Below are 14372 nucleotides of genomic sequence, written 5' to 3'. Positions count from 1 at the left end.
AATATCTTTTTGCTTTTGACTTGGTTAGATTTTAGTTCTTTTATTTCTCCAGAAAGGGTTTCTCTAATATCTTCCATGCTTTTTTCAAGGTCAGCTAGTATCTTTATAATTGTCCTTCTGTACTCTAGTTCTGACATCTTACTAATGTGCATATTGATTAGGTCTCTGGCAGTCGGTACTGACTTTTGTTCTTTTTTTGGGGGGTGATTTTTTCTGTCTTGTCATTTTGTCCAGAGGAGAATAGTTGAATGAGAGGACAAAATGATAACAGGGTAACATTGTCCCCAGAAGAATATACACTAAACAAATCAGAAGAGACCTGAAAGTAGGGGAAAAGAAAGGGAAAGAAAGAAAAAAGAAAAAAAAGAAAAAGATTTAAAAAAAGAATATGATCAAATATGATCAGGCTGATGAATAGATCAGTGCCACACACTAGATTTTGGGCATATTTTGGTCTGTTAGAAGAAAGTGCCTCCCAAAATTTTAAAGAAAGAAAAGCTTATATATGTACAAAAATAAGGGTAAATACGATGAAGGTTGGAATATGACTTTAAAGATGAAAATTATAAAAGATTTTATAAAAGGAATTGATAAGAAGTTGGCTGAAAAAAGAAAGAAATTAAAAAAAAAAGAGAATGTGATCAGGCAGGAGACTAGAACAAAGCCATACAGTAGAGATTTAGGGTATATTTTGGTCTGTTAGAAGAAACTGTATCCCAAAATTTTAAAAAGAGAACAACTTATATATATACCAAAAGTAAGGTTTACTACTACAAAGGGATAGAATATGACTCTAAAAATGAAAAATAAAAAAAAAATTTAAAAAAGGGATTGATAAGATGTTGGTTGAGAAAGGGAAAAAGTAAAATTAAAAAAAAATAAAGAAAAAGAAAAAAAAATTAGAAAAATTAACTTTGAAAGACTAAAGCATCAGGCGGAAAAAAGCCATGAATTCTATGTGCTGCATTCCCCTAGTGCTGGAGTTCTGCCATTGTCATTGATCGGTAAACTTCGTCTTGGCTGGCTGTTCTTGCTGATCTTCTGGGGGAGGGGCCTGTGGCAGCGATTCTCAAATGTCTTTGCTGGAAGCGGATTTGTCCCACCCTTGCCAGGTCTGGGCTAAGAAATCTGCTTGGGTTTGCTCTTGGGAGTTTTTGTTCCCTGCAATCTTTCCTCTCAGCTTTGGAAAATGAGGGTGAAGATGGCGACCTCCCAGTATCTGCCCGGAGGAGCCGAGAACTTGGGGCCCATCTCCTCAGTGAGTCCCAGAGAAAAGCAGTCAGTCACTCCAATCTGCCTGGTCTCTGGCTGCACTCTGTGCTCACCCGGCCTGTGACCGAGCGTTTCTATCTCTGGCACACGACCCTGTTTGGAGTCTCCAAACCCAGCAGATCCCTGTGGTGTGCTCCCGTGCCACTCCTCCTGGGGGAGGAAGGGGAGTCTTCCCGGATCTGCCGCTTCTTGGGTCCCTGCTGGAGGAGCAGTGGCCCGATTGTGCCGCGGATCACAGTTTATGGCAACCCCCAGCTGAGAGCCAGTACCTCAGCTCTGTCTTTGCAGCCGGCTTCCCCATCCTACCTGTGAGCTCTGCCGCACTCAGGCACCCCTGGTCTCTCTATGACCCCGAGGATCCTGAGACCACACTGTCCCAGCGAGGGTTCCACCCCCCACTTAGCCACTTGAGTGACGTCCCTCAGCAGAGCCAACTTCTAAAAGTTCTGATTTTGTGCTCTGCTGCTGTATCACTTGCGAGTAGCTGCTGATGGAGGCTCCCTCCCCCTGCCGTCTATCTTACCGAATATCGCCTCCGATTCACTTTTCCGCACATCCTACCTTCCAGAAAGTGGCGCTTTTCTGTTCAGAGAGTTGCTGCTATTCTTCGATTTCCTGTTGAGTTCATAGGTGTTCAGAATGGTTTGATACCTATCTAGCTGAATTCCTGGGACCAGACGAAATTTAGGTCCCCTACTTCTCCGCCATCTTGCTCCTCCCCCTAGCTGTATAGTTTTTAAGAACAAGGGATTATGTTTATAGTGTAAATACCTAACATAGTGTTTAACATTATTTAGCTATTCAAATACTGTTTGTGTGAATAAATTAAGCTATTTGTTATTTATTCTCTGCATATCACTTGTATATTCTCTACCCTGTTGTTACAGGGTGCAAGACTTATATCATTGCAGGATTTAGAATCAAAATATATTTTTTACAGCAATAAGTTTGGTTTTCTTTCTTCATATAAACTAATAAAGAAATAAACATAATAACATAACTTCCCTAGCTATATCCCCAGTAGGAATCTGACTAAAGACTTAAAAACTGCAGATATTTAGTATTACTCATATACTATTTGGTATACTATTTCAATTTTCCACTTTGCCAAGTGAATTATTGAAACTAAAATCAGCTGTAATCTTGCAGCTATTTTGGTACATTAAATGCCAAATGCGTATAGGTGACTCCATTAGAAAAGATGGATAGAGTTTCACTTAAAGAACTGGCTAAATGAAATTAGCATCTTTACTACCTTTAATGAGCATAATGTCTATCTTTTATTACGCTAAATTTAACAACCACTCTTTCTTGAGTGTTTATTCTTATTTTCAGAAAATGGAAGAAGTGACTCAGTATGTAGTATTTAAAATGTGAATGTTATATGAAAATATCTGGTTCACATAAAAGAATGCTTTCTAAAACTAAAGATGTTTTCTTAGAAACCTCATTTAAAAAAAGTAACAGTTATGGTAAAATTTAGTCAATGTAGGAGTGTCATATCTTTGTGGGGTTCCCACATGTGTGAACATAATTAAAATTGTGTTTATTTTTTCTGTTTTAAAAAATTAATCACTTTAGTCAATCTGATAACCACTTCTATATTTTTTGTGTCTTCATCTTTTAACAAACTGATGTGCTTTAATATTTTAACTATATATTAAGTCTGCTTTTTTTGGATTTGGATAATGTGATACACTTTTTGCATAGTATGATCCTAAGTATTAACTGAGAGGAATCAAATTCATTTTCAAGGCCGTAATTCAATAAGTACAATATCTGTCAATTAAGTCCCTGACAATTTTAGAATCAGAGACTGCTCAGATGAACCAGTCAGAACGGATTTATTGCCATTAAAAATCTACATAAAATTTTGAATTATGTTGTTTTTAATAATCCTGTCTCCTCTAAATTTGCTTTTCAATGCTTTTTATAGCAGTTTCTAAAACTATTACATTTATGTATGTTATGTCATCATCATCATTTCACTTATAGGCCAACTAAAAATCAGTGTTTTATTCAAGTGATTTTCTTTTATTTTGCATAGTGATTTACTGAAAGACATGAAAAGACTGGATAAGAACTACATCAACTTGCCTCTTATCTTCTAATGTTTTTCTATTAAATTTTGAAAGACTTTTAAGAAACTAACTTGATTAGATTTTGAGGGCTTACTTAAAATACATCATAACTGGGATGTACAATAGTAATATTGTCCCAATGCCTAATTTTATTTGGTAGTGCATGTATGAGTCAAAGACAACTAGATCAAATTTGTCTTACAAGAGGAAAGACAAAGAAGTTTAAGTTTTTTAGTGACATTCTTGGGAATATACTCTCTGATCCTGAGAGCATTTCGCCAGATGACTGAACTGAGAATCAGCATGCTGGTTATAATTGCCAACACATTGTACCAAACCAATATTGAAATAAAGAGAATGTCTCCAAAATACTTGTCCCAGAACCCATGACGTCAAAATCACACAGAGAATCTGATGGGTAAACATATGTGAAAATTTCCAAAATGATGTGATAAAGGATTTTATAAGGAACTCTAAAGCTTTATTGTCAGGTCCCTCCTTACTTGCTCCTTATTCCCCTTCTTATTAAACTACCCTAATTGGCCTGCTCCCTCTTGGGATAAGGTTAGATATCACTTTTTTCAGACAATCTTTCCAGACATACAGAATGTTTGGTTGTCCTTTGAGGTAGCCTGGCAAATTGTTTCTGTCTAGCGTGGCTTTTTTTTTTTTAACATTATATTGGCATTTATAATTTATTTCCTTGATAGTAGCAACTGAGACCTGTAATATAATTAATTTTTTAGCCTGTGATAGACGTTCAATACATGTTCCTTGAAAGAATGAATAAGTTAATAAATTAATTAACTGAAGAAAACACACATTACTTAAGTGAGAATGAGTCACTTTACTGAGTCTATGTTTAGGGAATACCTGTATCAACTAGTTAAGAATTAAGATATGGTTCAATGGCTTCAAATTCTAAATGAGAAAACAACCCAGAACGTTCTGGAGACACTCAAAAATAAAACCTTGATATTACAATTATGGATGTTTTAAATCAAATAAATGGGGTAAGTATCTAAGGAAATCCATGTGGCATAGGGTGCTTAGGAATTCTTAAAAAAGAAGAACTTGGATGAATTTTTTAATTTTTAATTTTTTAAATTTATTTAGAGAGCACGTGTGCATGTGACTGGCAGGAAGGGGCAGAGGGAGAGGGAGGGAGAGAATCTCAAGTAGGCCCCCCACTCAGCGCAGAGCCTGAGGTGGGGCTCAATCCCAGGACACTGGGATCATGACTAGAGCTGAAATCAAGAGTTGGGTGCTTAACCAACTGAGCCACCAGGTGCCCCATGGATGAATGATTTTTTTAAAGTTATTCTTGAGAAAAAATATCCAGTTTTGAATTCTTGTCATCAAATGATCCAGATATGGCCATAAAAATAGATTAGAGTTGGAGTAAAAATCTCTGGAATTCACTTAGAGATTTGATTTGACAACCCTCAAAGAATAAAGGGACCCGAAACAAATTAGAGAAAGCTAGAAGTCAGGCATAAAGATAGGTAAAACCAGGGAGATTTTTGTAAAGAGAATTGATATATTAATAATTAAAATTGCTTCCTTAGGCTTAAGATCAATTTCTGACTTATTTTTCTCAGGGAAAACTATGTTGGGAACAACTCAAGCATCTAAAAGTATCTTTGGTTTTATGAGAGTAATTGTGATATAACTAAGTTCAACTTATTTATTTATTTATTTGTTTATTTGCTTGTTTATACATTTTAAAATATATATACATATTCATGTATATATTTATTATGAACTCACAGTACTGGACTTAAGTTTACTTTTTAAAAAATCAAATAGTACTTTTTAATTAGTATCAACATTGCATTGAAAGAGTAAAGGGAAAAGATCAAACTGGTAATCTCCCTCCTAGAATTAGGATTAATGTCTAAGGGTTTCTCTAAACCTAATGAAATCATTGTTTACATGCTACTTATAGCGGTTATGCTAAAGAAAGCTACCAAGAAACACCACTGTTATCCTAAAATTTCACTGGAAAATTACTTTAATATATATATCTAAAGATATATTGTATATATCTTTAGTTCAATCATGGGGGAAGTCTAAGATTCATACTTATTGTGGTATTTACTGTGATATAATTAAAGTTTATAAATTGTGACTTTTAGTGCAGTTTGAAACACTTTGAATGCAATGTGTTTTGGCTATTAGGCCTTTATTTTCCTCTGAGGTGAACACTAAACATTGAGAAAATGGCTTTGTTCTTAAAAATCATATGTTATTCAGTCATAAAATTTAATACTTGAATATATTTTAGATCTCTTTTCCAAATAGGGAAAGAATATGACATCATCACAATTATTTATGATAAGATGTATACATTAAATGATGTGGAAAAACATTCAACTAGGTTAGCTAAAGTTATGTAATGGAAATAAAGCACCACACTAGAAATATAATACAAAATAAATATAACACATTTGGAAAATGGATCTTTGATCAAGTGCTAAAAGCAGATATTTTAATTTTTTCAAAGAAAATAAAACCAAGTTTAGATGGTTCAGAATGTATTTCTCCTACAATTTATTTTATCATTTAAAATCATTTGAGGTTGATTCATGACAGAATCCATGATCCATAGCAAAATTACAAGTTTGAGATTTGGCTTATCTCTGTTTAAACCAATAGCTTACATTCACTTAGCACTTATGTATTGTCATATCCTATGCTGGGCTCATTATACACATAATATGTAATAGGTAGGCATGGTTATCCCAATTTCTTAGTGGATAAAAAAAGGTTCAGAGAAATTGGATAACTTTACCAAAGTAAAACATTTAATAAATGTCAGAGGTGGAATTTAAATGCAGATGAATGAATGGAGAAGATGTGGTTCATATACTCAATGGAATATTACTCAGCCATTAGAAAGGATGAGTATCTACCATTTACATCAACATGGATGGAACTGGGAGGGTATTATGCCAAGTGAAATAAGTCAGTCAGAGAAACACAATTATCATATGGTTTAACTCATATGTGGAACATAAGCAATAGTGCAGAGGACAATAGAGATGGGGGGGGAGAACCGAAGAGGAAGAAATCAGAGAAGGAGACAAACCATATGAGACTCTTGACTCTGGGAAACAAACAGGCTTGTGGAAAGGGAGGTGGGTGGGGGATGGGATAACTGGGTGATGGGCATTGAGGAGGGCATGTGATATGATGAGCACTGGCTGATATACTCAACTAATGAATCACTGAACATTATATCAAAAACTAATGATGAACTATACCTTGGCTAATTGAATTTAAATTTAAAAAATGTGGAAATTTTTCTCTCTACCAAACTGCCTATCTTTTTAGGATCATATCTTACTCTTTTCTTTCCCAACTCATTTTCTACTACAGCAATATAAAAATATACTACTTTTTTGAAAATCTCATGATCTTTCATGCCTTACTCTCTTTATAATTTTTTCTTTTTTTAGTTTATGTTCCTTAGGAACGTCTAAGGAACTTCCTTCCTTAGGTTCTTTCTACTTTTAAATACATGACAAACTTCTATTTTCCTGAAAGAGTATCATCATATTATAGATTCATAATAAATCCCTTCCCGACTACCACCTTTTTTTTCTTCAAAGGCGCATTTGCTTTCTATTTAACCTCTGTGCATTCTATGTTTTCTGTACTTTGTATGTGTGCATCCTATTTTTAAAAGTTTACATGTATATCTAAGTTTTCTAATAATGTGTTAGCTTCTTTAGAGGTTATGTATATTTTACTCCTATTTGGATCCACAGTGCCTAGAACATTGGTATGTAATAGGTGCTGAGTAAGTGTTGAACTGAAGTAAAGGGCTTTGTTGTTTGCTTTTGTTTTGTTTTCATAATCATATTATGAGGGAAAGAGGCCAAATCTGAGTAAGAGGAGAATATCACTGTTTTTGACTTTAGATGATTGGAATTATTAAAAGTTTAAAGTTTGAATATTTTCTAGAAGGATACTAAACTTGAAATCAGAAGTCCTAAATAAATTACTGCTTTTTCATATATAAGCAGTGGTAACTTGGGTATTTTATTTCTTTAAACTATAATTTCATCTATAAAATGTGACTTATACAACTCTTTTTTAAATCATATGGTTATTTGGAGAATCAAATGAAAATGGAATAATGCATATGAAAACACTTGCAGAGTGCAAACCATTATACATGACAGTCCTATTATTACTTTTTAGGTAGAGAATGTGATCCAAGAAAGATTAGCAAAATATAGTAAGGTGGGGGTTTACCAGCCTAGTTGTTTAGTATAATTAGGTGCCATGGACTGTCCTAACTGAATTCTTAGGAAGTCTTCCAAAGATTCAGTGATGAAAATTGTCAATTAACTGTGTTTAACCTGATATGTAGTTGTGGTGGCATACCATAGGCTGAATTTAGTCCTCATTTGTGTAGGAATCACATCTGAAAGTAAAATGAGCTGTAAAAATCATGAATATTATTTTTCCTTTATTTCCAAAACTGACCACCAAAAGGTAATGAAATTTTTGAGAAAAGAAAAAAAAATGTGGTTAGAATAATTTAGAATTATCCCATATCATATACTCCTGTGATGACTCAGAATGCCCATATTCAAATTGAATATTTATTTTTCAAAGTTTGGCAATTTTCAGAAATTGAGTTTTATGTTAAGTAATCCTAACACAAGTTACGATCTTACAAAAAGCAGTTTGGGAAAAATCTGTCCTAGAGATTTTTAGCAAATAAGAAGGTAAGAGAGGAGAGACTGATAATTTGAAAATCAAGTATAACTGAGAATTTATCCCCAGCTAGATTCAAATTAGGAAGGATGAATAGTGAAATCCCTACTTAGAATTATTTCATTATTCCACTATGGATGCTTCAATTTTTAGTAGTAGTTATGAAAGTAGCAAAGTGATCTGTCAATCAAGTATATTCAGCAGAGTCATCTCAAGGTCTAGGCAAGCCAATAGCTATACATTTAGTCAATATATTCATCTCTGGATTATTGCTTTACTAGTGGATGAACAGAAGCTGTATGCTGGGATATAATGGTAGTTCAAGGGGTAAGAGAGAGCACATTATTGCACAGCTAGTATTTAATGATAGGTACCCTTAGGGAATAATTGTTACATTTTAATCCAGAAGTAAGCAAAGACTGTCTAAATAGCTCTTTTAAGCAGAATTAATTCATAATTAGGAAATGATGGAATTCTTAACTGTCATGTATAAGAAAACCCATGAGCAAGCTCTATTCTAAATAGACTTTAAAAAAAAGAAAAGTAGTTGATATTAAAACAAGACAATTCATTAAATTTCACAAGGGAACTTGCAGTATACAGATGTAGGCCAAAACGTAGGGGTCTTTAGGTCAAATGTGAAATTATTTTAAATTCTTGGCATCAAACTAAAATGACTTTTGAATAGTAATTATCTTTTACTTTCATTAGCAATGGTTCTTGAACTTTAATTTCTAAAGAGTGATACAGCAAGGTTCTTAGTATGCGTTTATAGTAAATGCAGGCTCTCTTCTAGCATTTTAAATCTCTTAACAGGTCTTTCCTTTACTGCAGAATTTCACTAGCTGAATGTTAATATTACTCTTGGTTATAGAAAGGAATATATTAAAGTTTCTTTGCCTATTAATGCCTTTTTAACAGAAATTTAATATTTAGGTAAAGTATTCAGATTCTATGCCTATGGTAACATTAGAAGCTTGAAAACTGTTAGACAAGGTAGCATAACATTGTGTACTTTTGAAAAATCCAGTTTGAGAAATAATATAAACTTTCATTTTGAGATGTACATTATTTACAATCAGTTTTGTAAGTAAAAACTGAAAAAATATTTTGATTTAGATTTTTTTATAATTTTCCAAAGGAATTGAAAACTTATTGAAGGATAAAAGAAAATATTTGGGAAGAATGAGAGGAAGATGGAGGACAAAAATTATTAAAAAATTAAACTGATTCTAAGATTTAAGGAAAGTTTTAGAAGGAATGATTAAAGAAATGTCATCTTGGAAAAGACGATCAGTAAACATAAATAAGACTTTATTAAAAACACATTATGGTAGTAATATGATACAATGTCTTTAAAATGTTTTGACTAATAAAAGTCATATATATATATATGTACATATATATATATATATATATTCACTTGCAAATGGTCATCTGTATCTATTATTTCCAAGCCCTTCCTTAGATTCTGTGAGCACAAGTATTATAAACAAACAAACAACAACAATAACAACTACAACAAAGCAAATGAAACACTAGCTCTTGTGGAACTTACATTCTAAGGACAACAAATAATTGACAAACAAATTGACAAACAAATAATTGACAAACAATAATTGACAAACAAATAATTAAATATGTAAAATAAAAAAAAATGAAGAAAGATAAAGAAGGAACCAGGGAGTGTCTGGGGTGAAGGAACCAAGGAGTGCCAGGGGAAATTATACTTCTTAAAATAATTGGACTTATGGGGCGCCTGGGTGGCTCAGTCGTTAAGCGTCTGCCTTCGGCTCAGGTCATGATCTCAGGGTCCTGGGATCGAGCCCCACGTCGGGCTCCCTGCTCGGTGGGAAGCCTGCTTCTCCCTCTCCCTCTGCCCCTGCTTGTGTTCCCTCTCTCGCTGTGTCTCTCTCTGTTAAATAAATAAAATATTAAAAAAAAAAATTGGACTTACACTAACAATAGTAAACTTGGCAGATATGAGTATTAAATCTTGTATTTGAGAAAAATCAACTTTGTAAGTGTAAGATTATTGAGACTTGGCTAAACAAAAACTTTATTTAAAATACTTGAAAATTTTAGAATACCATAAGCTTTTGCTATTGAGTTTTGTCAGAGCAAAAGAATAGGTATATTAAATTAGGCCGTACTACATTGAGGAAAATTATTCAGATATCATCTTTTATAGTGTTTATTATGTCAGAAAATATGTTCAGTGTTAAAAATTGTATTTTAAGGGTCACTAAAATATTGATGTTAATCTAGAAAGGAACATAACTCTAGAAGAAGATTTAAAATTTTAAATGTAGTCTCCCAGATACACTTAATACAGATAATAGTTCTATTAAATTTCAGAAAAATATTCATTTCCTCCACGGTCTTCTTAGGCTGGTTAAGAGAAGTATTTATGTAATTCACCACTGGACATTGCTTTTAATCAGTGAACTGGGGCTTGCTGGACAAGCCCAGTGGGTAAAGGGTTGTAAAAATTTATTTCTATAAATGAGGCATTGTTTTTGGAAAATGATGTGAATGTGAGAAAAAAGTAGATCACTAAGTTAGGATTTGAGGTGATAACTCAGAGAAATCAATAAGTAAATCTGAGTGAAAAATTGTATAAGAACACCTTTAGAGACTATATTTAATTTTTAAAGCAAAAATTTCAAATAAATGCATGCATTTATTTGGGAAATTATTACAGACCTTAAGAAATGGCATATGGCCAAGCAATGAGTAGCAAACTGAAAAAAAAAAAAAGAAACTCCCTTGCAAAAGCTGAAGTTAGTCCTCTTGTGTTGAGGGGGCAACATGGAAAGAAACTACAAGCAGTCTCCAGGTGCCGAGACTGGTTCCTGACTAACACCAGGAAGGAAAGGGACACCTCAGCTTTACAATCACAAGAAATGAGCTGTCTTCTCTGTACCAGCAGCAGCTCTGCTGCCGCAGCCCCTCATCCCCTGAAAATGTATGCCTGTGCAAAGTGAATCTCCACCCCCTTCTTTATCAAGAGCACCCCTCAGCTGCTGAGCCGATCACGGTCCCCAGTGGTGCTAAACCCTCCGGAGACGCTGACAGATGAGAGCCTCAGCAGCTTGGCAGCCCCTCGTCCCCTGACCTCACTTATTCCTAACCACAGCTTCTGAACCAGCACCGTTTCACGGGACGTGGACACAGCAGCCAAGTGCATTGGAGCTGGGGCTGCCATTGTAGGGGTGGCTGGCTCTGGGGCTGGAATTAGGGCTGTGTTTGGGAGCCTCATCATTGGTTATGGCAAGAACTCTTCTCTGAAGCAACAGCTCTTCTCCTGCGCCATTCTGGGCTTTGCCCTCTCAGACACCATTGGGCTCTTCTGCCTGATGGTGGCCTTTCTCATTCTCTTTGCCATGGAAAGGACCTGTCTCCACCTCCCATAGGTCCTTCTCCTGTGTCTCATCTGCCCTGTATGTTCCTTTTCTTATACCTCCCGAGACAGACTTGGAAAAGTGGTTGGCTCAGAGTTTGACAGAGAGAAGACAAATACTGTATTAATAAGAAAAAAAAAAAAAGAATTCTGCCAACAACCTGAAGGTGTTTGAAGTAGATTATTCCCTAGTCTAGTTTCCAGATTATTGTGACTTTGTTAAATTAACGTTTATAAAGTAGAGTACCAGAGTGTCAGATGGTGATCAATGATTCAGCAGAAGACCACAAGAGAAAGTGAAATGGAGACATTTATTACTCATAGGTCCTGGACAAGGTACAGGTCACACCCCCAGGGGCATGTGGGGAACTCAAGACAAGATGCTGGCAGAGAGAACACAGCAGGACCTGTGGCGTATGCCATCATTAGGGTCGAAGGGTTGCTTGCTTTGGGGTTCCCAGGCTGAGGCTGGATTGGTCAGTTCAAACCAAAAGAAGCAGGGTTTTGGTAAGCTTCTAGGGGTGGGGTGTCTTACCAAGGGGCTCACAAGGGTAAAGGCCTGGGAGTCAGGGGAGAGTACATATAACAAGGGATGTTGGAGGGAGTCTTATCAGGAGCTTCTGACTCTGGGCGCTCTATTTAGAGCACATACTTGCACTCTCCAGATGGGCTAGTGTCAATTCAAGGCCTGCAGTCCACTTGGCCACAAAAATGGATGCCAGGGTATAATAATGTGGACTAGTTTAGCTAAGCTCTCCACAGAGATGGACATTCAGCCCCTGAAAAAAGGACCCAGCTAAATTACCTGTACTTCCAGCCATGGAAACTCTGAGACAATAACTGTGTGTTATATTATGCTTCCAAGTGTGTGGCGATTTGTTATTCAGCAAGGGGAATCAAATATAAACCATTGGAACAATTTTGATAGCAGAGTGGTATAGTGTTAGTTATATAACCTAAGTCAAACCAAATGGAATTCCATTTCCTTAGCCAGAAAAAAAATTGATTTAGAGGTGAACATGTGAATCAAGCTGAGTCGATCAAAATTCTTTTAAAGATATTTTCTGCTACAGCAGATAAAACATTTTCTGCTAAAGCTTTTTATGCCAGTTGTCATGCTACCTGAAAAGAGAAAACAAAAAGTAAAACTGTTATATTTCCTCAAACTAGCTATATATAAACAGCTTCTAATAAGCTGCACCTCTTAGAATTCCATAGGGCCCTAAGAAATACGACTTGCTAATAACGAGTGATGGCTAATACAAAGACTAAAGATTGGATCTATTATTCTTTCCTAGTATATCTGTCATAATCACTAAATTCTGGCTAAGCTTAACTATATGCCATTTCTGTAACTCATCACTTATACTTGACTTCTGTATCTTTGCTCACAATATTTCTTTCACTGCAATGCATTCCTCTGCATACACTTTCCTTGACTTTTTATACCCAATTCCTATCCATTCATCAATGATGTGAGTTGAAGTTGCCTGTCATAGAATGTCTTTGCTTAAAAAGTCAAAATAAATTTCTAGAATAATTTTACCTTGGTCATGCAAACTAAATTCCACTTTTGGAATTTATTAAAAATGTCTCTGTGGCTTAGTACATGATCATTCTGTAATAATTCGCCCAAGCTTACTTGAAATGAATATGTATTCTATTTATAGGCTTTCTTTTTTAAAAAAATCAGGATCTACTTAAAGTACTGTTTCTAGATTTTCAGTTCTGGTGTAAACAGATCTAATTTAAATTTTAAAAATGTTATTTCTAATTAATGTTGATATTTTTAAGGATTAAATTTGGAATTTGAGGAATGTGTGATTATAAATATAGTTTTAATCGAGCAAAATGCTACCATCTTGACTTCTGAGAATGAAGAGTCTACCATATACTGTGCTACTGGGATGAGATGTAAATACCTCCTCTTTGGCTAGTTATTTCGCTGTTGACACAGGATATTCTACTGAATCATGATCCTGGGACACTGGTATTTAACTCTGATTAAAACGTTGAGTTTGACAGGTTTTATATATAGCTATCAATCTATGCATCTCATCCCATACTTTAATTAATAATTTCACACTTGTATAAATTTATGCTTCATTCTCTAGACTATAAAAATTTTTGTGTGACAGGGATATTATCTGATATATCTTGATTATATATATTCTCAGCCATGTCCCAGCAATAGGCACTTAGTTTTTACTCAGCACATTATTGGTACATAAAATAATAACAAAGGAAGCAGTATTAACAGCTCAGAACTGAGTAGTCTAGTGAAAATGCTTCTACTTAGTGGCAGCATATGGGACTTGCCGTGAATTTAATAATAACAGTGAATTAATCTGCTGAGGAACAGGAGGGAAAGCAAGTTATGTGATGATAACTTCGCAGTGTACATACTTACTGATTTTTTAATCAAACTTTAGGATCTTCCTTGATTGACGTATTTAACTTTATCACAATGTATGCTCTGTAAGCAGGGGGACTTTGTGAACAGTTTGTCTATCTTCAGCATCTATTCTTAGCATATATTTGGCCCTTGATAAATATTGATTATGTGGCTTAATGGATTGATAATTACAATTATTAGAAATATGAATTAGAAGATAGTTTGCTGGCCTGGCAGACACCAGTGCCCTGGAGCCATCTGAGCCGCCCAGCCGTGGTCAGCACCACCATATTCTTCAACATCGCCGTGGACAGCAGTCCTTGGGCTCTGTCTCCTTTGAACTGTTTCCAGACAAAGTTCCAAATACAACAGAAACTTTGGTGTCTGAGCACTGGGGAGAAAGGATTTGGTTATAAAGTTTCCTGCTTTCACAGGATTATTCCAGGATTTATGTGCCAGGGAGGTCGCAACAAACCCATCTATGGGGAGA

At 35.1% G+C, this 14372-nt stretch overlaps 1 pseudogene; it reads left to right on the top strand.

Moving 5' to 3' along the window:
* The first annotated feature begins 11050 nt into the window (after window positions 1-11050).
* Window positions 11051-11500, top strand: LOC118534156 (ATP synthase F(0) complex subunit C2, mitochondrial pseudogene; annotated as a pseudogene).
* Window positions 11501-14372: the final 2872 nt, after the last annotated feature.

The sequence above is a fragment of the Halichoerus grypus genome, chromosome 5 (genome assembly GCF_964656455.1).
Source record: "Halichoerus grypus chromosome 5, mHalGry1.hap1.1, whole genome shotgun sequence".
Taxonomy (NCBI): domain Eukaryota; kingdom Metazoa; phylum Chordata; class Mammalia; order Carnivora; family Phocidae; genus Halichoerus; species Halichoerus grypus.
The sequence above is the reverse complement of the archived record's forward strand: the minus strand, read 5'-3'. Positions and strand labels throughout refer to the sequence as shown.